This window comes from Schistocerca nitens, chromosome 10 (genome assembly GCF_023898315.1).
Source record: "Schistocerca nitens isolate TAMUIC-IGC-003100 chromosome 10, iqSchNite1.1, whole genome shotgun sequence".
In the NCBI taxonomy this organism is placed as follows: domain Eukaryota; kingdom Metazoa; phylum Arthropoda; class Insecta; order Orthoptera; family Acrididae; genus Schistocerca; species Schistocerca nitens.
The window spans coordinates 225,407,552-225,432,463 of record NC_064623.1 but is presented as its reverse complement, the minus strand read 5'-3'; positions in this window follow the sequence as shown (position 1 = coordinate 225,432,463).

Below are 24,912 nucleotides of genomic sequence, written 5' to 3'. Positions count from 1 at the left end.
TCGCTCCTAGAGATCCAAATGATTAAGTAGCCCATTTTCCTACATGATACGTCAACGATTACCGTCTTAAAAATAAAATTGAAAAAAACGCGTTTTCGAGAGCTCCTGCAGTTCGTCGAAGTTTGTAACATGCATCTCATGAATGAAAATGTTTCGTATGTGGTGCTACAGTCTAAGAATATTACGGCAGAGATCTGTAATCTCTGTCTACTGTTGTTGACAATTCGATTGCAGATAAAGACTTGTGACCAGCATGATGATGACTGCTGCTAGTTACATTCCCAGTAATTTAACTTGTGCTCTTAGATTCCTGTCTAACAACATACTCGGAAATCACTACATATTCGGAAAAAATGGTGAATTATTTCTGACAAGAAAGAATATAAAGGTCACTTTCGGTTGCTTCACTCACAGCAATTTCATCTCCAACAATTTCATATTTCGTATTTTAAACACACAGAAATCACGAAATCATTATTGAGGAAGTCCGCTCTTACATGCATATATGAAGAGGAAAAAAAATTGTTTTGCACCCATCCGTGCGCGAACCCGTCTACTTACGTGTAGCAGTCCCGCGCGCTAACCACTTTTTTTTTCTCATTTTGCTCGTTGTTGATCGTTGTGTTTGGTCGTTGCGGACGTCACATGACATCCGTTCAAGTTCGTTTGTTGAGCCTTCCACTCAGTTTTTTTTATTACAGAGGCTGAGCTACCGTGCCGGCTAGTTAAATAACATTCGGGCTCATTCTCTCACACTTCCCTGGAGTCAGCCTTTACGCCCATGCCCGAGGGAGGACTCGAACCTCCGCCGGGACCACTTGGCTACGCTAAACAACAACTACGTGTGGCTGTATTCTTATACTATCGCTGAGGAACGTAGGCTGATTTCGTTGCGAAACGATGCTGCGTAAGTCAGAAATGCGTAATAGTTTGGAAGGTTTCCAATATCAGGCTTCACATAATTGCTTTCCATTGTTACCTGAAAGTTGAAAACATGTTTCGATAATTACTAACTAAACCATTTGTGGGAAAAAGTACACAAAGTCATTACTAACGTCAGTTCACACTCATGTAATATACGTAAGCAGAGCCGATCTCTTGCTATTTAATGATCCTTAAACACTTATTTGCATTAAAATAACTCGTATTTTGAGAGAATATTGATCGAGAACGTTTCTGTTTGGATGTAATCATTCACAGTAACAAAACAAATAGTCTATTATGAACTATTATGCGTCCTCGGGTGATTCTTTAGTAACGCAATCACGAAATCCAAAGCTAAAACCGCTAAACATGTTTAAAATAACAAATTATAGGTGTACATAAACCACAGCTCACCGATCGACAGGGCCAGACAGAAATCCAAAACCTCTGGGTACAATTGTTGTAAAATCGGTGGGAGGACCATTCGGTAACAGGTCTCGGAAGCTTACGGAATAGGACATTTCGATAAAGAACCGAAAATGACGTCACTACCGAAACGAACCAAGTACACCGATCGATACGAACGATACAGAATAGGGCGCGAGGAGAGGCGCTGCAGCCGACGTCGTGCTCTTACCAAAGGTTCAAATGGCTCTGAGCACTATGGGACTTAAGTGCTGAGGTCATCAGTCCCCTAGAACTTAGAACTACTTAAACCTAACTAACCTAAGGACGTCACACACATCCATGCCCGAGGCAGGATTCGAACATGTGACCGCAGCGGTCGCGTGGTTCCAGACTGTACGCCTAGAACCGCTCGGCCATTCCGGCCGGCTCTTAGCAAAGGCACTCCCGTCGCTCGTCTGCTGCCACAGCCCCTTTAACGCCATATTTCTCCGCACTGTGGTGACGGATACGCTCCTCGTACTCTCCACACTGTTCCCTGCGCTTACTTCACGACGTGCTGCTCGTCTGCTAGCACTGACAACTCTACGCTCCCGGCCTTTGAGCGAAGGGTTCGGCCACTGCGTTGTGAGCGGTGAGAGGCAACTTCTGAAATTTGATGTTCTTGACAAACTTTTGAGATTGTAGACCTCGGAATATTGAATTCCCTAACGATTTCCGAAATCGAGTACCCCAAGCTTCCAGCTCCGGCTGCCATTCCGATTTCAAAGTCTGTCCATTCGCGTCGTCCGGACATAATCACTTGAGAAACCTTTTAACACGCGTGACATGACTACAAAGGAGCTCTCCGCCAATGCACTGCCCTTCTATACCTTGTGCTCGAGACACTACCGCTATCCGTACATGTGCATATCGCTGTTCCACTACTTGTGTCACTTCAGTGTAAATCATTGTACGAAACATACTTCAGGAGGTACGACATCATAAACATTGAAATGAGTGAATAACTAGCTTCTCTGAAACAGCGAGCTGAAATACCCAGACTATACTGTGTTCATCATAAGAATAACATAAGTATTCTTCCGCGTTTGCTGCAATCTCATTGGATTTCCTTTCACGTGGAGCGGCAGGCTATGGTGTCTCGAGTACGGTCAAGTATAATAATAACGATACGTTTTATGATATGTTTTATGTCGTGCGTTATGCGCACATCAACAGAGCGGTAATCCTAAACAACGGCGTTTCCGGTGCATTTAATCTGGACAGCACGCGGTAGCCAGACAGTGCAGCGATGTGAGCAGAGAAATAATATAGCTCTGTATGTCACTTAATTTTTAAAGAGAATGAAATAATATTCTGCAAGACTCCAGCAAATACCGCACATTTCTTAGGGACCAGACAGGTCTCCTTTTTATCTTCCGGCCGCTGTGGCCGAGCGGTTCTAGGCGCTTCAGTCGGTAACCGCGCTGCTGCTACGGTCGCAGGTTCGAATCCTGCCTCGGGCATGGATGTGTGTGATGTCCTTAGGTTATTTTATTTATTTATTTATTTATTTTTATTTACTCGTTCGGCATCACAGAGGCATAATTTACAATATTATTATCACTATATACTAAAAAAGAAAACAATATAATTCTACACTATATTAGATATGTTTTTGAGCCACTCTACGGCTGAGTCACTGAGTCTATGTATGTCCATCACCATAGCCATACACTTTGCACACGAGTAGATGGTCCATTGTCTGTATTTCACCGCACTCACATACAGCGCTGTCTGCCAGGCCCCACTTGTTCATCAGGTGTTTACATCTCCCAACACTCGTTCTGACCCGGTTTAGAGCTGTCCTTAGGTTACTTACGTTTAAGTAGTTCTAAGTCTAGGAGGGGGGGGGGGGGACTGTTGGTCTCAGATGTTAAGTCCCACAGTGCTTAGAGCGATTTGAACCATCTTAGCTATCATAAGATTGTAGTTAAAAGCAAGAGTGATGAAAATTTGAAACTTAAATATAGGATAGTTTTTCTGCGCGAGATGTGTGGCGCTAAAACGTATTGCAGGGTTTGACTGCATAGTTAAAAATTAAATCCACTGAAGGTATTACGAGGGTACCTAGAAAATAATGCACCGCAATTTTTTTTTCTTGAACGATTCTTTATTCAACTTAATGAGAATTAGGATCGCTGTTTTACCTATACACCCTATTTTTCCACGTCATCTCCATCCCATTCTATGGCCTTCATCGAGCGCGAAACGAAGGCGCGTATGCCCTTCCACCTTTGGTTTTCCGGCTTGGCGTGTGGCCGATGTCTTTCTCCTGTCGGCGTTCAACGAGGCAACACGAAGGCAGGCCCTCGTCCCGAGCCGCCGTGTCAGGGCCCCGCCATTCTCGCCGTCTTGCCGCATGCCGGGTGTGCGGTGCTGATCAGTCGACGCGTTTGCGTGCGAAACGGTGGCGCATCCGTCTTCGCACGCTGGTCATCTTCTCATCGCGTAACTGGAAGCGTGAAGTTACGTATGATTCATATTCTGCTGTCAACATGTGAAGGTTTGTGAAACTTGTGGTGGAATGTTGTATCTGCCGGAGATCAGTTAAGAATGGTTCTGAATAAGAGAGTGTTATACGGAACTTTCTAAGTCTAAGGCTTCAAAGTGTTGTTTCAGCGGAACGGAGTCTAATTATTTCGGCAAACGCAAAAGGGGATTGAGTTTTACTGCTTGTTTTAAAGGTTCCTTGCCGTGTTAATTTGGTGTAGTATGTTAATTATTGTGCTCTTCGCCCAGTTTTGGTTTTAGACTTTCTTTTAATGTGAAGGGCACAGCTTTTGTTACGTCAGAGTAATTTTAATTATCCTTTCATTCGGTAAATGTCTCAGTTTGGTTTTCAGTTATGTTAGAGATGGTCACGTAGTTAGTAAGCCTTGCACGGTCTTGCAAAAGCTGAATCACGAGTTGAATTTGTCTGCCACTTGATTTATTTGCTGTTGCAGAAATTGTGTGTGTCCTCGGAGTCCACGTTGTCAACTCGCAGAAATTTGTTGAGACACTCAAGAGAATGAAGATAGGCCCAAACGACCTAATGGTTAGCCTGGATGTTATGTCACTTTTCACGAGGGTGCCAATACAAGATACGCTGGATCTTTTGGCCCAACATTTTCCATCTGGAATCATTAAGTTGTTCCATCACGTCCTAACGACAACATACTTTCTGTACTGCGATGAATATTATGAGATGACTGACGACACAGCCATGGGATCACCACTGTCTCCAGCAGTCGCAAATTTCTTCGTGGAGCACTCTGAGGAGCAGGCTCTGCAAACTGCGACATTACGGCCATCTTGCTTTCTACGATACGTTAATGACACCCTCCAAATATGGCCTCATGGTGAAGATACACTACAGCAGTTCGTCGATCGTATGAATGGTGTCCATCCCAACATTAAATTTACTGTCGAGATGGAGAAGCACGGCAAGCTACCATTCTTGGATGTTTTGGTTGAGCGGAAGCCAGGAGGCCAGCTTGGTCACTCAGTGTATCGGAAACCTACACACTCTGATCGGTATTTGAACGCCAACAGTTTCCACCACCCTGTACACAAGAAAGCTGTCCTGAACACGTTGGTTCATAGAGCCAAGATTATCTCTGACGACGACCACCTACAGTCTGAACTGCAGAACTTAAAACGTGTTTTCGGGGAAAATGGATATGACAAAAAAGACATCGCAAACGCTTTCAAGGGCCGCCGACGAAAGACAGCTGGTGAATCAGAAGAAGTGGCCAAACGGACTGTATTCCTGCCATACTGTGGAGCAACTAGCAGTAAGTTAGGACGTCTGCTGCAGAAACATGGGCTAAAACCAGTGTTCCGGCCCGCCCCCAAGATACGAGATACGTTGCGCCCTGTTAAAGACGACGTTGCTCTCATAGTGTCCGGTGTGTATGGTGTACCCTGTGAATGTGGCAGCATCTACATTGGACAGACAATTCGCACGGTTGCGGAGCGTTCTACTGAGCACAAGCGCCATATAAAACAAAGGGAGCTTGACAAGTCGGCCATAGCGGAGCATTGCCTAGAAAACGGACATAAGATACAGTTCGATAATACAAAAGTGCTGGCTCATGCTTCTACATATAGGAGCGGCCGAGATTCGCCTAAACAGAAACAATTTCAACCGAGACCAGGGATACACACTCAGCAGGGCATGGGGACGGCCGTTGGACATCGGAAGAAAGCAGAGACAGATGCGCGACGCGGGAGCGGCGGTTTCAAACGTGGCGCCTCCGCCTGGCGCCGCCTGACGCCACCGGTGCTGCCACCAGCTGCCCGGGTCGACTTAGGCGCGCGCCACATCGGATCGATCTGATTGGCTGCTGATGATGTCATCATGCCTGTATAAGAGGGAAACTGTAGCAGCCCCGGCAGTCAGTGAACTGCTGACGACGATGGCGGAGATGCTCATCGAAAGCTCGAGCATTTTATTTGAATTGACGCGGCTGGAAAACCGAGAACGTTTTATTCAGAAATTGTGTGGTATGTGGGGCAGATGGGGTTTGTCGCCTTGGCGGGCAGGCAGAGATCGTGTGTGCGTTCGGCGTGTTTTCTGCCCTGGCTTGCAGCACGATCATCTTCGAAATTGCTTGGCGGTTGCTTTCGACTCATTTGCTCCGAGTACCACCGTCTATAAGCCGCGCATCCATCCTTTAGTTACATATCCGGCCTGTCCGCCGGGACGGACGAGATCTTTACATAAGTAACTCGAGGAGAATCATTAGTGTTGTGTGAATATTGGTTACGTAAGCAATGAACTTAACGGTGTGCTTATGGTGGTGGCTGTCTGTGATCCTTTCGCAATCATATCTAATTATTATCTTTAAAATACTGTTCGTTATATTAATTCATGATCTAATCACATTGTTTTCCTAAGTTTGGTGAAGGACAAGCGTCCGAAATTTAAAGACTTGATCTACATCTACTTCATGCTCCGCAATCCACCATACGCTGCCTGTCGGAGTGTACCTCGTACCACAACTAACATCTTCTCTCCCTGTTCCACTCCCAAACATAATGAGGGAAAAATGACTGCCTATATGCCTCTGTACGAACCCTAGTCTCTCTTATCTTTGTGCTCTTTCCGCGCAATATAAGTTGCCGGCAGTAAAATTGTACTGCAGTCAGCCTCAAATGCTGGTTCTCTAAATTTCCTCAGTAGCGATTCACGAAAAGAACGCCTCCTTTCCTCTAGAGACTCCCACCCGAGTTCCTGAAGCATTTCCGTAACACTCGTGTGATGATCAAACCTACCAGTAACAAATCTAGCACCCCGCCTCTGAATTGCTTCTAAGTCCTCCCTCAATCCGACCTGATAGGGATCCCAAACGCTCGAGCAGTACTCAAGAATAGGTCGTATTAGTAGAATGAGATATTAACTCTGCAGCGGAGTGTGCGCTGATATGAAACTTCCTGGCAGATTAAAACTGTGTGCCTGACCGAGACTCGAACTCGGGACCTTTGCCTTTCGCGGCCAAGTGCTCTACCAAAGCACGACTCACGCCCGGTCTCACAGCTTCACTTCTGCCAGTGTCTCGTCTCCTACCTTCCAAACTTTACAGAAGCTCTCCTGCGAACCTTGCAGAACTAGCACTCCTGAAAAAAAGGATACTGCGGAGACATGGCTTAGCCACAGCCTGGGGGACGTTTCCAGAATGAGATATTCACTCTGCAGCGGAGTGTGCGCTGATATGAAACTTCCTGGAAGATTAAAACTGTGTGCGTGACCGAGACTCGAACTCGGGACCTTTGCCTTTCGCGGGCAAGTACTCTACCATCTGAGCTACCGAAGCACGACTCACGCCCGGTCTCACAGCTTCACTGTGGCTAAGCCATGTCTCCGCAGTATCCTTTCTTTCAGGAGTGCTAGTTCTGCAAGGTTCGCAGGAGAGCTTCTGTAAAGTTTGGAAGGTAGGAGACGAGACACTGGCAGAAGTGAAGCTGTGAGACCGGGCGTGAGTCGTGCTTTGGTAGAGCACTTGCCCGCGAAAGGCAAAGGTCCCGAGTTCGAGTCTCGGTCAGGCACACAGTTTTAATCTGCCAGGAAGTTTCAGGTCGTATTAGTGTTTTATAAGCGGTCTCCTTTACAGATGAACCACATCTTCCCAAAATTCTACCAATGAACCGAAGACGACTATCAGCCTTCCGCACAACTGCCATTACATGCTTGTCCCACTTCATATTGCTCTGCAATGTTACGCCCAAATATTTAATTGACGTGACTGTGTCAAGCGCTACACTACTAATGGAGTATTCAAACATTACGGGATTCTTTTTCCTATTCATCTGCATTAATTTACATTTATCTGTATTTAGAGTTAGCTGCCATTCTTCACACCAATCACAAATCCTGTCCAAGTCATCTTGTATCTTCCTACAGTCACTCAACGACGACACCTTCCCGTACACCACAGCATCATCAGCAAACAGCCGCTATCTACCCTATCCAAAACATCATTTATGTAGATAGAAAACAACAGCGGACCTACCACACTTCCCTGGGGCACTCCAGATGATACCCTCACCTCCGATGAACACTCACCATCGAGGACAACGTACTGGGTTCTATTACTTAGGAAGTCTTCGAGCCACTCACATACTTGGGAACCAATCCCATATGCTCGTACCTTAGTTAGGAGTCTGCAGTGGGGCACCGAGTCAAACGCTTTCCGCAAGTCAAGGAATATGGCATCCGTCTGATACCCTTCATCTATGGTTCGCAAGATAGTATGTGAAAAAAGTGCGAGTTGCGTTTCGCAGGAGCGATGCTTTCTAAAGCCGTGCTGATGCATGGACAGCAACTTCTCTGTGTCAAGGAAATTCATTATATTCGAACTGAGAATATGTTAGAGAATCCTGCAACAAACCGATGTAAAGGATATTGGTCTGTAATTTTGAGGATCCGTCTTTCTACCCTCCTTATTTACAGGCGTCACCTGTGCTTTTTTCCAGTCGCTCGGCACTTTACGTTGGGCAAGAGATTCGCGATAAATGCAAGCTAAGTAAGGAGCCAATGAGGTACAACCTAATTGGAATCCCATCAGGACCTGGCGATTTATTTATTTCCATCCCATTCAGCTGCTTCACAGCCCCAGGGATGTCTATCACTATGTCCTCCATGCGGGAATCTATACGAGACTCAAACGGCGGTGTGTTTGTACGATCCTCCTGCGTGAAAGATTTCTCAAATGCTAAATTTAAAATTTCAGCTTTCGTTTTGCTGTCTTCCGTTGCTAGGCCAGACTGATCAGTGATAATTCCGGTTGTATATTTTCTTTTTTTTTTTAAAAAAAAGGGGGGGGGGGTGGTAGATGATTAAAGTCAGTTGTATATTTTCTTAAAAAGACGAAGGTCCGAATAAATTTTTTATATTGTGTTTCTAATTGTATAATTCTGTAATAATGAAATTTGTCCATTAGTTGAAATTAAAACTGTGTACCAACCACAAGTTTGTCCATCAGCAAAGATCCCTAGCTTCCTATCTCCTTTGAGTAGCCGTGGTTAAAGTGCAATTTTAGTTTCTCTAGCACGTAGCTTGATCAGTAACACAGCTCAGCATCCTAAAGGTATTCTCAATCAACTTAAAAATCCAGTTCTCATCATTTGTGAGACGTTTCTTCTGCTTTAACGTGACGAAGTGTGCGGCTGGGGCTGATTAAATGATGGGTAAGACTTATGGTGAGGCACCTAACAGTGAAAGAAAGTGCAGAGAATAGTTTCGATGCTTAAAGAACGGTGGCTTTGACGTCGACATGGCGGTGGAGGAGAGGAGGTTTTCGACGCTACTGAGACCGACAGAAACAGTCACGAGAGGCAGTTATCGAAAGCAGCCACTGCGTCTGCGCCGAGCACTGAAAGACGAACGGCCACCGCGCAGCGACGGACACGGGCAGGTGATTCTGCAGCACACCAGTGCGCGATCCCGTGTCGCACAACCCACCAGGACGTACGTGGAAACGCCGAGACGTCGCTCCCGCCGACCGGCAACTTCTCTGACCAGTGGCTCACGGCCGCGCTAACCACCACTTCCGATCGTGTCTGACCAAGTGCAGAATAGCATCGGCTCAAGGACTTTCCCCAGAGGCGCCCAGTTCTGCCACCGCGGGATTCTTACGCTGCCCAAAAGCTGCGAGAAAGTTCTGGCCAGCGATCACCAGTACTTTGAATCGTAAATTTTGTTGTAAGTTTTCTACAACAGAGTTTCGGAAGCAAAGTTGTAGACCTAATAGAAACAAGTTGTTACGTTGTTATGGTGTTCGGTCCAAAGACTGGTTTGATGCAGCTCTCCATGTTACTCTATCCTGTGCAAGCCTCTTCATCTCCCAGTACCTACTGCAACCTACATCCTTCTGAGTCTGCTTCATGTATTCATCTCTTGGTCTCCCTCTACGATTTTTACCCTCCACGTTTCCTCCAATACTAAACTGGCAATCCCTTGATGCCTCAGAATGTGTCCTATCAACCGATGCCTTCTTCTAGTTGTGCCACAAATTCCTCTTCTCCCCAGTACCTCCTCATTGGTTACATGATCTACCCACCTAATCTTCAGCATTCTTCTGTAGCACCACATTTCAAAAGCTTCTGTTCTCTTCTTATCTAAATTGTTTATCGTCCATGTTTCATATCCATACTTCATACAAATACTTTCAGAAAGGACTTCCCGACACGTAAATTCATATTCGATGTTAACAAGTTTCTCTTCTTCAGTAGCGCTTTCCGTACCATCGCAAGTTTACATTTTGTATCCTCAGTTATTTTGTTGCCCAAACAGCAAAGCTCATCTACTACTTTAAGCGTCTCATTTCCTAATCTAACTCCCTCAGAATCACCAGATTTAATTCGAGAATTTAAGAAGACGTGGATATTTCATTAAAAAAATTCGTTTATATTTGTGTTAATTGGCAAATATTTCAGGATTTTTACATTTAAAAGATGTAGATATTCCAAACTGAACGAAGAAAGAAGGTTAACCAGAGCGAGATTTGAACCCTCGATCCACGAACTGTACTGAATTCCAACACTCAACTCTACCAGTTCGGCTATACATCCCACATGCGTAGTCAACTTTAGTAATACTGTTCCTCGGAAAAGTACAAAGCTGACTTTCCTGTAGACTTTTGTGAAACATTAAGAACAGCCTGTCTGGGGTCGCTTTTTAACGGTCTCGTTTCACTGAGCGGCCAGGGTCGCCAGCGTATTGGCAGCGCGACAGGCAGAGGACAAAAGTACAGAACGTACACGATTTTAAAATAAAAACTACGTAGCTAAAATATGCTTAAGGAAAACACTGATGATTGTTAATACATCGGAACATCTTAAAGTTTCATATAACGTTACATAGTAATAAGATATCCAATACATACGTGGGACCTACTTCCAAGAGTGTAACAACACCTGTGTAAGCGTCCTAGGGCTGCTGACCAACCAGCGTGTATCTTTTTTGTGTACATCAGGTTTATTCTTATGACGAACTACGTATGAACTTATCGAATGTTTGGTAATGAGAGCGCTTCGCGACTCTGAACAAACGTTAAATATATTTTCAAACGTATTCTAAATTTTTTCTCGCTTACAGCTCCCTTATTAATTGTTGTTTACTCAAGAAGTTTACTTTCAGCTTCTAGCATGACATTTCAATGTCTTATTTCTTTTCTATTACCTCAGAGCGGTGCTCAGTTTGCAGGCAGTATCAACATATACCGATGAAGACAACTACAAAATTTTATCATAGTATGACCCGTAGCTTAAGAGAGGAACTAACTTTCCAAAGAAATGTAAATAGGTCCCAATATCGTTCATATAAATACTTACGGAATTAGAAAATCTCTGTGGGAAGGTAATTTTCATATTACCCTACCGAACTACTTCCTGCGTTATATCAGATAACTGAATAACATATCTAGCTTCAGAAGACAGTTAATAACATACCTCCTGGAGAAACAATAACGACTACCATTCTCCCCGTACCCACTCCTGTTTGTCCTTGTTTCCAACCAGATCTCCCTCATTTCCCTGTACGCTTACCTGATGCAGTCTTCTTAAATTTCCTTTCCCCAGAACTCACTGTACTAGAAAACATGTATTTTGTACACCTATAAATTCATTTTACATGTGCCACTATCATTACTATTATTATTGTCATTATTTCATTTATTTATTTACACTGCTTAGACCTAAAAACGGGATCACATAAAGCAAATTATGACCTGTGGCTGTTATTTTCCTTATTCTTGCAGGATTGATTCATCATCTCGCTATGCTTAGCTCGACGTTCATTTGACCACTTTCTTCTAGATACCTTGGCTTTGTCTTCTGATGAAAATTCTCAGTTGTAGACCTTAGGTCTGAAGACGTTTCGGTCTTCGATATCTGTCGGTGAAATTTTGGCATTTTTTTAGATCAATTTGGACCTGTTTTAACAAGACTGTCGACGTTATCAGTTTCTGTGAGTACGTCACAGTTTTCTTTGTTAGTAGGTCGTCATCTAGGATCATAATGCGTCGGTAGAATTTTAGTCATCGTTGGCGGAAATCGGTTTCTATGTTGGAATATTTTTCTGTGACTGTGTGTGATTGTAGACGGTATCCTTCGTCTGTGAGGTTTTGGCCAAAGATTTTTCGGATTATTTTTCTTTCAGTCTTTTTGATATTTTCGAGGTCTCCTTTGTAATTAAGGTTTAGGGTCTCGCTGGCGTAGAGTGTTTGACGTTTGATAACAGTCGGGTAATGTCGAAGTTTTGTGTTGATGTTTATGCATTTTTTATTGTAGGTGTTCGCAACTTTCCCACATGCTTTTCGCATTTTGAGTTCCCGTGATTTTTGTGCTAATATTTCTCTACCTGTAGGCTTAGTAATTTCTCCTAAGTAGTTGAAGTGGTTAAACCTTTTTTACTGTGCAATATTTTGTGATTAAATTTTGTGTTTTGTAGCCATGAATTCGGTTTTAGAAAAAGAAATTTGCAGTCTAACTTTCCCGGCACGTTCTTTGAGGACTTCAGTCTGATGGAGTGTTGTTTGTTCGTCAGCACAAAGGATCGCGAGGTCGTCAGCGAGGGCTACCATTTGACGTCGATGTCATCCTTTTCTTTTCCTAGCCTGATTGGTCTCCAGATGTTTCGATTTTTCTGTTCTTGTTCCCATTCTTTCATGATTTTGTCTAAAACGATGCTGGAAAGTAGTGGGGAGATGCCATCGCCCTGCCGCACGCCAGTCTTTATGGAAAAAGGTTCTGAGATTTCTCCGTTGAATTTGTCTTTGTTGGATGAGCCGTTGTGTTTTTGGATCCAGAGTGTTTTATTTGAGAATATTAAACAGGGATTGTCGGTTGATGGAGCCATAAGCTTTCCTGAATTCGACTAATGTGCAGCTGGGTGGAGGATTTCGTGTAGCTCGAATTTTCGGTGTAGACTCCAGACAGAAAATTTGTCGGTGCCTGATCTGTGTGGTCTGAACCCTGCTTGATATCCACCTATTAGGGGTTCGAGTTGTTCTCGTGCGCGTTGTAAGAGGCAAGCGGAGAGGACTTTGTAAGGAACGGAAAGGAGGGAGACCCCTCCGCAGTTATTTACATCAGATTTGTGTCCTTTTTTGTGAAATGGGTGGACGAGTGCGCATATCCAGTCGCCTGGGAGTTCTTCACTTCAACGTATGTTCTGAATGATCTGTGTGATTTCCTGTAATAATCATGTGCCAAGATTTTTCAAAATGGTTCAAATGGCTCTGAGTACTATGGGACTGTTTCTTATGTTGTACTCTCTTGGGAGAGAATTTTATTTTAACTCGGGTGAGATTGTTGTCCGAGTCTGAGGTCCTCAGCCCCTAGAACTTAGGACTACTTAAACCTAACTAACCTAAGGACATCACACACATCCATGCCCCAGGTAGGATTCGAACCTGCGACCGTAGCCAAGATTTTTCAGTAATTCTGCGGTGATCTCATCTTCTCCTGATGTCCTTCCGTTCTTCAGTTTTGTGATGTGGTGTCGGATTGCTTCTTGTGTCGATGGATCAGCGGCGGGTTTCATGTGACTTGGGGATGTGTGTGGGAATCGTTCGGCTGGTTCAGGGCAACTGTGAAGGTCGGAAAAGTAGTGTGCCAGTTCTTTGCAGTTTTCTTGGTTGGTGAGTCCGAGTTTTCCATCTTTTTTCTTCTAGGTCAAATTTTGTTTTGAGTAACCTTCAATTCTGTTAGCGAAAGGTCTATAGAATTTTCTGCTGTTATAATTTCTGAAGTACTAGCGTTTGATTTTCCTGATCGTTCTGTTTGTCTCTTTGCGGATATCGAGGAAGTGTTATAGGGTTTCCGGCTGTTGTGTTTTTGAAAGGCGATTCGGCGATTGATGATGGCTTCGTTGCGGTTGGAATCCCTCCATGGGTGCTTTGCTTTTTTCTTAATGGGATTAATTCTTTGGCTTTTCTGATTATTTTATTACAGAAATCAGTCCGGTTGTTTGTCGGTTCTTGTTCACATTCTTCTGTGATTTTTGTTTCTTGAATTCTAGATGTGTCGAACTTTTGAATATGCTGTTTCTTATGTTGTACTCTCTTGGGAGAGAATTTTATTTTAACTCGGGTGAGATTGTTGTCCGAGTCTGAGTTCGCATCTCTTCGGACTTGAATGTCGTGGATAGCACTGTAGTGGGCGTAGGAGATGGCAACATGGTCGATCTGATATTCACCAAGATGTTGGATTGGGTATCGCCATGAAACTTCCTGGCTGATTAAAACTGTGTGCCAGACCGAGACTCGAAATTGGGACCTTTGCGTTTTGCGGGCAAGTGCTCTACCATCTGAGCTACCCAAGCACGACTCACGCCTCGTCCTCACAGCTTTACTTCTGCCAGTACCTCGTCTCCTACCTTCCAAACTTCTCAGAAGCTTTCCTGCGAACCTTGCAGAACTAGCACCCCCAGAAGAAAAGATATTGCGGAGATATGGTTTAGTCACAGTTGGTAGAGCACTTGCCCGCGAAAGGCAAAGCTTTCGAGTTCGAGTCTCGGTCCCGCACACAGTTTTAATCTGCCAGGAAGTTTCATATCACCGCACACTCCACTGCAGAATGAAAATCTCATTCTGGGTATCGCCATGTTTTCTGTTTTTGTGCGGGTTTTCTGATGTGGGTGGCCGTAACTTTGAGATTGAATTGTTGGCGTACTTCAGTCAGACGTGTGACGTTAGTGTTAGTGTTTTGGTGCGCAGAATTTTTGCCGATTAATTTTTGGTAAGTTTTTTCTGCCCCGAGGTGAGTGTTGAAGTCTCCCATTAGGATCTTCAAGTCGTGTTGATGAATTTTGCTCATAATTTTTTCGAGCTTGTTCCAAAATGTTTCGACGGTTTCGGGATTTTCTTGTTTTCGATATTGGTGGCCGGATGCTCATTGATGATCATATATAAATTTTATTGGCATTCTGAATGCGCATGGTCATGAGCTGACTGTTGATGGGTGTGATTTATTTAACAGAGTTGATGATGGATTTGTGTACAAGAAAGGTCATTCCGAAGGTCGGTGCGCCTTTCGCGACCTTCTGTTGTGTTTTGCTCTCGAAGATGTGGTACTTTCAGTAGCCCATGGTTTCATTGTCAGTCAGTCGTGTTTCTTGTAGAGCAAGTTTGAGAATTTTTTGTCGGTCGATTTCTTGAGTGAGATTATGTAATTTTCCTGTCTGGGTCAGTGTATTGATGTTTAGAGTTCCAATGAAAGTTTTCTGCTTGTAAGGGAGTTTACCAGATTTTATGTGCTGTGGACTCCCCGGACTCCGGAAGTCCATTTGACGGGTGGACTGCGTACCACCTGGGCTAAAGATGAATCTGCTTGCACAGTTTATGATTGCTTGTGTTTTACTGGTTTGGCCTAGTTAGTACCAGGACCAGAGGTTGCTGAGGCCTTTGAACATAATATTTTCAGCCAAGCTCACTGAGCTATCAGACACTGACAAGAGTACCGGTGATATTCACTCAGACGTGTCTGGATTTTGAATTGCGTTGGTATTTGGTCCGCCCCGAGTATTTGATTTCCTCAGTACCAGCAATATCTGGGAGGCTTTCCCTATCTGCCACTTGGGGAGGCGCAGGATGTAGGATCCAACAACCTCACATGTGATTGTCATTATTGTTATTATTATTATTATTATTACTAGTGCCAGCAGCAGCAGCAACAGCAGTAGTAGAAGTACTGCCATTTCATAGTCAGTGTTATTTACTGATATTTACTCAGACACTGCCATATTAAAATAGCTATTTCTTAGGTAACTATGATATAAAATGGTGTTGTATCCTAATGAGATCAGGTTAAATAACTAAACAAATAAAGAAAATATATAGCCTATGCTTACCTACGGAATTTAAAAAAATGGTATCGACTTTTTCACTAGTCTAAGGGGGAATAACTCGAAACTAATAAAACCAACGTAATAACTGTTTTGCGTTTTCAACCATAATGGTTTTGCCTGCTTAAGATCTTATATTTAACAAGTCAGCCAATTTGCAAAGGAACAGACGTCTGACGCTGTTTTATACACGGGTCTTCGATTCCTTACGGAATCTGGGGTAGGGGGTTGTTGGTACCTTAGGATAGGAGAAGCCTATGTACTGAATCAGTACGTCAGTGCCTGGGATGATGCCACAGGAGACGCTGCGGCTGTTCCCGGTGGCTCCGGTGATCCCTCGGATGGTCACGGAGGACATCTGGTTGTCCAGAGGGAGGGTACTGGTCCCGAAGGGCGCGATGCTGGGTGTGATGCCCTTCCTCACGCATCGCCTGCCGCAGTTCTTCCCAGACCCGCTGAGGTTCGACCCTTCGCGCTTCCTGGTGGGACGAAGCGGCGAGGGCCACCTCTGCAGCTACCTGCCGTTCGGATTGGGCGCACGCAACTGCGTGGGCTCGCAGTACGCGCGCCTCGATGTGAAAGTCTTCCTGGCGACCGTCTTGAGGCGACTCCGGTTCCTGCCGCACAGCCGCAGGGAGGACCTGGAGAACGCCGCAGTCTCCGTCGCCATGCACAGCATCGAGCCGATCCAGGTCTACTGTGTGCCTCTGCAAGAGTCTGGCCCGTAGCACCACCACCCGGCACACCCGCGGGCCTCAATGTCCAGAGGTCCTGGGAGGAGTTGGAACGCTGCATCCTTTCCGTCACCCTTCACACCATACATTCAGGGATTCCATTCAATCAGGGGCTCTCGTGTGCCTATCCGGGGTCTTATCGCATAGCTCACCCTCAATATTGCCAGAGCCCTCAGTCTCCGTAGGCAGTACCCAGGGGAGATTTAGTTTCCTGCTACATGCCCACTATAAGGACCTGTAGAATAATACGTTCTCCATCAGCCTATAGATCATCTGTCTGATGAACGTCTCGTTTGTGTCTTCGAGAAGACTAAAATCATCACTGTCCATACTGCAGCAATTCTGATGTGTCTCCCCTCACTACAACAGGTCTTGCTGCTCATCATCAGGAGGTGCTTCTGCTTTCTGCTGCGGAGCAGCTATATGATGTAGGGGACAGATGACCGCCTGCCAGCGTCCACACCGTCCACCTGGCCGTGGCTGCCCTACCGTCTCTGCAGGAGCCTCCAGCAGGCAACACACATGACTGTACACACAATTTATTCTCCACTGGATTAAACGAGTTCCAGTTAATCAGTCTTCAGATGTTTCACGTTCCTAAAGTGGCCCAAAATAAAAAACACTGATATTGATCGAGGTCTTCCTGGCCAATGGCCTCAGGCACTTCCCCTTTCTGCAGTCCAGCTGCTGGAATAGACCTGGCAGACAAGGTACTCTCTATCAGACAGCACACTATCCAGCTCATCAGGGCCTCCTCTGTGTCTTCTGCCTATGCAGGGAGCGAGTGTACAGTATCCATGCAGGTGGATACTTTTGCATACCTGTGTGGCAAGGCCACCGCGTACCACCACACTCCACACTACTGTGACTCAGGGTCTTGCTGGCTGCCATCCTGGAGCGCTCCCACTTCCTGCCACACTGGTGCTGAGACGGCCTGGAGCGCAACTCCCACTCAGTGCCGTGCACACTGAACAGTCAGGGCTTCCTTTATGCCTCTGGAGGCTCCCAGCACATACCACCACCATTCGCACGGTTGGAGCTCAAGGTCTTGCTGCTCATCATCAGGAGGTGCTTGTGCTTTCTGCTGCGGAGCAGCTAATGATGTAGGGGACAGATGACCGCCTGCCAGCGTCCACCTGACCGTGGCTGCCCTACCGTCTCTGCAGGAGCCTCCAGCAGGCAGCACACATCACATCACTGAGCACACTGATGGTGGGCACTAGCTGCACCTCTTGTGATGAGTGGTTTCTGACGAGCAGTTCAAACGGAGATTTCCCTATTAACATGGACATACTGGTCTGTATGTGCAATAATTTGTCGATTCTCCAATTTTATTGTGTAAAATATCGCTTCTGTTGTTAATGTATGTCTTCTGACAAAGTGTAGAACTGTTTCTGTTTTCAGTGTGTATAGGTATTGTCTAGGTTATAATTAATAAGATAATTTGAAAGTATTTTCTCTATGTAAAGTTATCCGATGGCCAATTAGGGATATATTTTATCTAATATTTTGTGAATATTGATGATATTTTGTTGCTTAAACGAGATAACACGCATTGCTGTGTCAAAAAGAGGACGCGAGAATATATACAGAGTGCTATGAGGATATTTTGATATGGCTGTTTGGAGTATTTGGTTAAGTGAAAGCGATGTGAACGCTGTTGTATACTAATTTCCTACGGCGCATTATAATGAAAATGAAGGTTACTGCTGTATTAAAACCCGTGGATTACTAAAAGACTGTGCTCGTGGATTTGAGCCGTGTGGGAGATGGAGTTTTAATAATAGGGAATTCTTGATAAGAACTGTGTGAACTGTAATAATTAAATGCTGAAGTGTATCAAACTCTAATTTAAGCAATCGTCTTTTGTGTGAGGATTAAAATGAAGTTCAGGCAGACGGTATGTGACAGATTGTATGGGCCATTCGCGCATTTTACGTGTGTGTGTGTGTGTGTGTGTGTGTGTGTGTGAACTAAAATTAATATATATGCTGTGATGAAATAAATTTGGAAATGCTGTGTGCTGTTGACAGTATTATCTATGTTTTGCCCTAATTAAACGCTAAACTCCAATCCCGAAACTGTCGAACGGTGGACAGCCAGTGAAGAAATTCAACACCTTAAATTTTAATTTTATACTTTCTGCCATTAAACTTTGGACTAAAGACTGTTCTTCAATCCAGTCGTGATCTTGTGTCCCAGTGACATGAAGCACTGTCATCCATAAAAATTCCATCGTTGTGTGGGAACATGAAGTCCGTGGGTTGCAAGTCGTGTCTAGGTAGCCGAACACAACCATTTGTGAGCAAAGATCGGTTCAGGTGGTCCAGAGGACGCAGTCCGTTCAAGATAAACGCAGTATACACCAGCGCGGCGCGGCGCGGCGCGGCGCCACCACCAGCTCTCACAGTCTCCTGTTGACAGCCTGGGTCCACGGCTTCGTGAGGCCCGCACCACACTCGAACCCTGCCATCAGCTCTTATCAACTGTCTGACCAGCACACAGTTCTCCAGTCGTTTAGCGCCCAGGCAATACGATCGCGATCCCAGGGCAGGCGCTGCCACGGATGTCGCACTATTAGCGTCGGTCGTCTGCTGCCATAAATCATTAACGTCAAATTCTGCCGCACTGCCCTATCGGGCAGGTTGTTCGTACGACCTACATTGATTTCTGTGGTTATGTCACGCAGTGTTGCTTGTCTCTTACAAGGGAACCTCCCCATCGCACCCCCCCCCCCCCTCAGATTTAGTTATAAGTTGGCACAGTGGATAGGCCTTGAAAAACTGAATCCAGATCAGTCGAGAAAACAGGAAGAAGTTGTGTGGAACTATGAAAAAAGTAAGCAAAATATACAAACTGAGTAGTCCATGCGCAAGATTGGCAACATCAAGGATAGCGTGAGCTCGGGAGCGCCGTGGTCCCGTGGTTAGCGTGAGTAGCTACGGAACGAGAGGTCCTTGGTTCAAGATTTCCCTCGAGTGAAAAGTTTAATTCTTTATTTTCAAACAATTATTATCTGTCCGTCAGTCCGTCCGATGCGAGGTAACTGCACCGTAGTATGGGGACGCTACACCTAAACAAACATCGAAACACACGTCAGTCGACTACAGCGAACGGAAGAGAGAGTCTTCCTGCTAACGAGGCTCCCTGGCTGGCAGTTGACTGTTCGCTACTTTGGACGAGAGTGCATTAAATACGTGGGATGTATTGCGTGCGCAATATAAATTCAGCAAATATAGCTCGCGACTTCAATAACAAGGTCAATGAATATTTTCCGAACTGTAAGTTTGCGGTGCGGTCGCAAAACACAGACACTAAACTTATTACAGTGAACAGAGACGTCAATGAACGAACGGACAGATCGTAACTTTGCGAAAATAAAGAATGTAAACTTTTCGCTCGAGGGAAGACTTGAACCGAGGACCTCTCGTTCCGCAGCTGCTCACGCTAACCACAGGACCACGGCGCTCCTGAACTCAGACCATCCTTGAAGTTGCTATCTTGGGCATGGACTATTCACTTTGTACATTTTGCATATTTTTTTCATAGTTCCACACAACTTCTTCCTGTTTTCTCGATTGATCTGTGTTCAGTTTTTCGAGGCCTATCCACTGTGCCAACTTATAACTAAATCTGAGGAATGACCAGAGTACGAGTGACAGGTTCGCCGACGCACTGTCCTTTGGTACCTTACGTACGCGATACTACCGCCGTGTGTATATATTCATATCGCTGTCCCACAACATTACTCACGTCCGTGTACACCAGCAGAGTCGAAGAATTTTTCATCAGTACAGCTACAAAAAGTATAGAAAGGCCCAACAGCTTAATACAGTGACTAGGTTACGCCGATAGTAAACATGTTTCAGAAATGAATCCAAGGACTCCACATCTGTATGGCTTACCCATATTCAGCAAGCCAGTAATTCCGAACCGACCAATGGTACCTCCAACACGAGCTCCAGTACACAATATTGCCAGGAGGATAATCACCATTTTGAGGAGGAAAGTGAACTTCACAGATAAATATAGCATTAAGAACAGTTTAGATTTACTTAACAAATTAACAGATGCTAAGATTCCAACAAATCCAAATTTTTTTTTTTTTTTTTTTTTTTTGTAATCAGTCTACTGACTGGTTTGATGCGGCCCGCCACGAATTCCTTTCCTGTGCTAACCTCTTCTTCTCAGAGTAGCACTTGCAACCTACGTCCTCAATTATTTGCTTGACGTATTCCAATCTCTGTCTTCCTCTACAGTTTTTGCCCTCTACAGCTCCCTCTGGTACCATGGAAGTCATTCTCTCATGTCTTAGCAGATGTCCTATCATCCTGTCCCTTCTCCTTATCAGTGTTTTCCACATATTCCTTTCCTCTCCGATTCTGCGTAGAACCTCCTCATTCCTTACCTTATCAGTCCACCTAATTTTCAACATTCGTCTATAGCACCACATCTCAAATGCTTCGATTCTCTTCTGTTCCGGTTTTCCCACAGTCCATGTTTCACTACCATACAATGCTGTACTCCAGACGTACATCCTCAGAAATTTCTTCCTCAAATTAAGGCCGGTATTTGATATTAGTAGACTTCTCTTGGCCAGAAATGCCTTTTTTACCATAGCGAGTCTGCTTTTGATGTCCTCCTTGCTCCGTCCGTCATTGGTTATTTTACTGCCTAGGTGGCAGAATTCCTTAACTTCATTGACTTCGTGACCATCAATCCTGATGTTAAGTTTCTCGCTGTTCTCATTTCTACTACTTCTCATTACCTTCGTCTTTCTCCGATTTACTCTCAAACCATACTGTGTACTCATTAGACTGTTCATTCCGTTCAGCAGATCATTTAATTCTTCTTCACTTTCACTCAGGATAGCAATGTCATCAGCGAATCGTATCATTGATATCCTTTCACCTTGTATTTTAATTCCACTCCTGAACCTTTCTTTTATTTCCATCATTGCTTCCTCGATGTACAGATTGAAGAGTAGGGGCGAAAGGCTACAGCCTTGTCTTACACCCTTCTTAATACGAGCACTTCGTTCTTGATCGTCCACTCTTATTACTCCCTCTTGGTTGTTGTACATATTGTATATGACCCGTCTCTCCCTATAGCTTACACCTACTTTTTTCAGAATCGCGAACAGCTTGCACCATTTTATATTGTCGAACGCTTTTTCCAGGTCGACAATTCCTTTACTTTTCCTAAAGCCAAACTGATCGTCACCTAGCGCATACTCAATTTTCTTTTTCATTCTTCTGCATATTATTCTTGTAAGCAGCTTCGATGCATGAGCTGTTAAGCTGATTGTGCGATAATTCTCGCACTTGTCAGCTCTTGCCGTCTTCGGAATTGTGTGGATGATGCTTTTCCGAAAGTCAGATGGTATATCGCCAGACTCATATATTCTACACACCAACGTGAATAGTCGTTTTGTTGCCACTTCCCCCAATGATTTTAGAAATTCTGATGGAATGTTATCTATCCCTTCTGCCTTATTTGACCGTAAGTCCTCCAAAGCTCTTTTAAATTCCGATTCTAATACTGGATCCCCTGTCTCTTCTAAATTGACTCCTGTTTCTTCTTCTATCACATCAGACAAATCTTCACCCTCATAGAGGCTTTCAATGTATTCTTTCCACCTATCTGCTCTCCCCCCTGCATTTAACAGTGGAATTCCCGTTGCACTATTAATGTTACCACCGTTGCTTTTAATGTCACCAAAGGTGGTTTTGACTTTCCTGTATGCTGAGTCTGTCCTTCCAACAATCATATCTCTTTCGATGTCTTCACATTTTTCCTGCAGACATTTCGTCTTAGCTTCCCTGCACTTCCTATTTATTTCATTCCTCAGCGACTTGTATTTCTGTATTCCCGGTTTTTCCGGAACATGTTTGTACTTCCTCCTTTCATCAATCAACTGAAGTATTTCTTCTGTTACCCATGGTTTCTTCGCAGCTACCTTCTATGTACCTATGTTTTCCTAACCCAACTTCTGTGATGGTCCTTTTTTGAGATGTCCATTCCTCTTCAACTGTACTGCCTACTGCGCTATTCCTTATTGCTGTATCTATAGCGTTAGAGAACTTCAAACGTATCTCGTCATTCCTTAGTACTTCCGTATCCCACTTCTTTGCGTATTGATTCTTCCTGACGAATGTCTTGAACTTCAGCCTACTCTTCATCACTACTATATTGTGATCTGAGTCTATATCTGCTCCTGGGTACGCCTTACAATCCAGTATCTGATTTCGGAATCTCTGTCTGGCCATGATGTAATCTAATTGAAATCTTCCCGTATCTCCCGGCCTTTTCCAAGTATACCTCCTCCTCTTGTGATTCTTGAACAGGGTATTCGCTATTACTAGCTGAAACGTGTTACAGAACTCAATTAGTCTTTCTCCTCTTTCATTCCTTGTCCCAAGCCCATATTCTCCTGTAACTTTTTCTTCTACTCCTTCCCCTACAACTGCATTCCAGTCGCCCATGACTGTCAGATTTTCGTCCCCCTTTACATACTGCATTACCCTTTCAACATCCTCATACACTTTCTCTATCTGTTCATCTTCAGCTTGCGACGTCGGCATGTATACCTGAACTATCGTTGTCGGTGTTGGTCTGCTGTCGATTCTGATTAGAACAACCCGGTCACTGAACTGTTCACAGTAACACACCCTCTGCCCTACCTTCCTATTCATAACGAATCCTACACCTCTTATACCATTTTCTGCTGCTGTTGATATTACCCGATACTCGTCTGACCAGAAATCCTTGTCTTCCTTCCACTTCACTTCACTGACCCCTACTATATCTAGATTGAGCCTTTGCATTTCCCTTTTCAGATTTTCTAGTTTCCCTACCACGTTTAAGCATTGACATTCCACGCCCCGACTCGTAGAACGTTATCCTTTCGTTGATTATTCAATCTTTTTCTCATGGTAACCCCCCCTTGGCAGTCCCCTCCCGGAGATCTGAATGGGGGACTATTCCGGAATCTTTTGCCAATGGAGAGATCATCATGACACTTCTTCAATTACAGGCCACATCTCCTGTGGATACACGTTACGTGTCTTTAATGCAGTGGTTTCCATTGCCTTCTGCATCCTCATGTCGTTGATCATTGATGATTCTTCCGCCTTTAGGGGCAATTTCCCACCCCTAGGACAAGAGAGTGCCCTGAACCTCTATCCGCTCCTCCGCCCTCTTTGACAAGGCCGTTGGCAGAATGAGGCTGACTTCTTATGCCGGAAGTCTTCGGCCGCCAATGCTGATTATTTATCAAAATTTAGGCAGTGGCGGGGATCGAACCCGGGACCGAACACGTTTTGATTATGAATCAAAGACGCTACCCTTTTTTTTAATCTCATTTTGTTCACTTTTGTTCGTTGAATCTGCTCGGCGTGGACGTCGTAAGACATCCGTTTTAAGTTCGTTGTTGATCGATTAACTCAGTTTTTTTTTATTACAGAGGGCAGCTAACCCTCTGACCGAACACGCTGAGCTACCGTGCCGGCAACCCCTAGACCACGGGTACTCTCTTTATATACAGAGCGCTATGAGGATATTTTGATGTGACTGTTATGAGTATTTGGCTAAGTGAAAGCGATGTGAAGGTTGTGGTATACTTATTTCCTACGTTGCATTATAATGCAAATGGAGGTTAGTGCTGTTTAAACTCAATGATTATCAAAAGACTCTGCTTGTGAATTTGAGCTGTGTGGGAGATGGAGTTGTAATAATAGGGAATTTTTGATACGAGCTGTGTGAACTGTATTAATTAAATGCTGCAGTGTACCAAACTGTAATTTTGTTCCTCAGTGGTTTTAAGTAATCGTCTTTTGTGTGAGCATTAAAATGAAGTTCAGGTAGTCGGTATCTGACCCATTGTATGGGCCGTTGGCGCATTTTACGTGTTGTGTGTGTGTTTGTGTGAAATAAAATAAATGTACACGCTGTGATAAAATAAACTTGAAAACTGTGTTAAAATAAACTGCTGTTGGCAGTATTATCCGTGGTTTGCCCTAATTAAACAGGTGTCCGGATACTTTTGATCACATAGTGTAAGTCCGAAAGAACTGACAGCGCACATGTAAATAAATGCGTCTTAACGGCAATCAATCATAACCTTCAGTACGCATGCATTCTCCGTTCGACCTCTAGCGGGAATGAGGTGAGGCTACGAGCAGTGAGCATAATGGACGAGGGGCACTACGTCTGTATTGTTGGCAGACGTGTGGGAATGCGGGTTGGACGGAAAACGTGCTCGGATAGCCGAAGTGGTTGCCGTGACCGCTCACGATAAGTTGTAAATCCGCGTTCGAGCCCCGAGCGCAAATTTTCACTTCTCGGCACAGGATTTATTTCAATGCCCAATTGCGGCTGATGTCGAAGTTCCTCTTCCGTCATGTTTACATACGGCTTACGGCTGCAGGGTCATGAATGGTGCCCGTCCTTTCGGACATGTCCGAACAACAGACATCA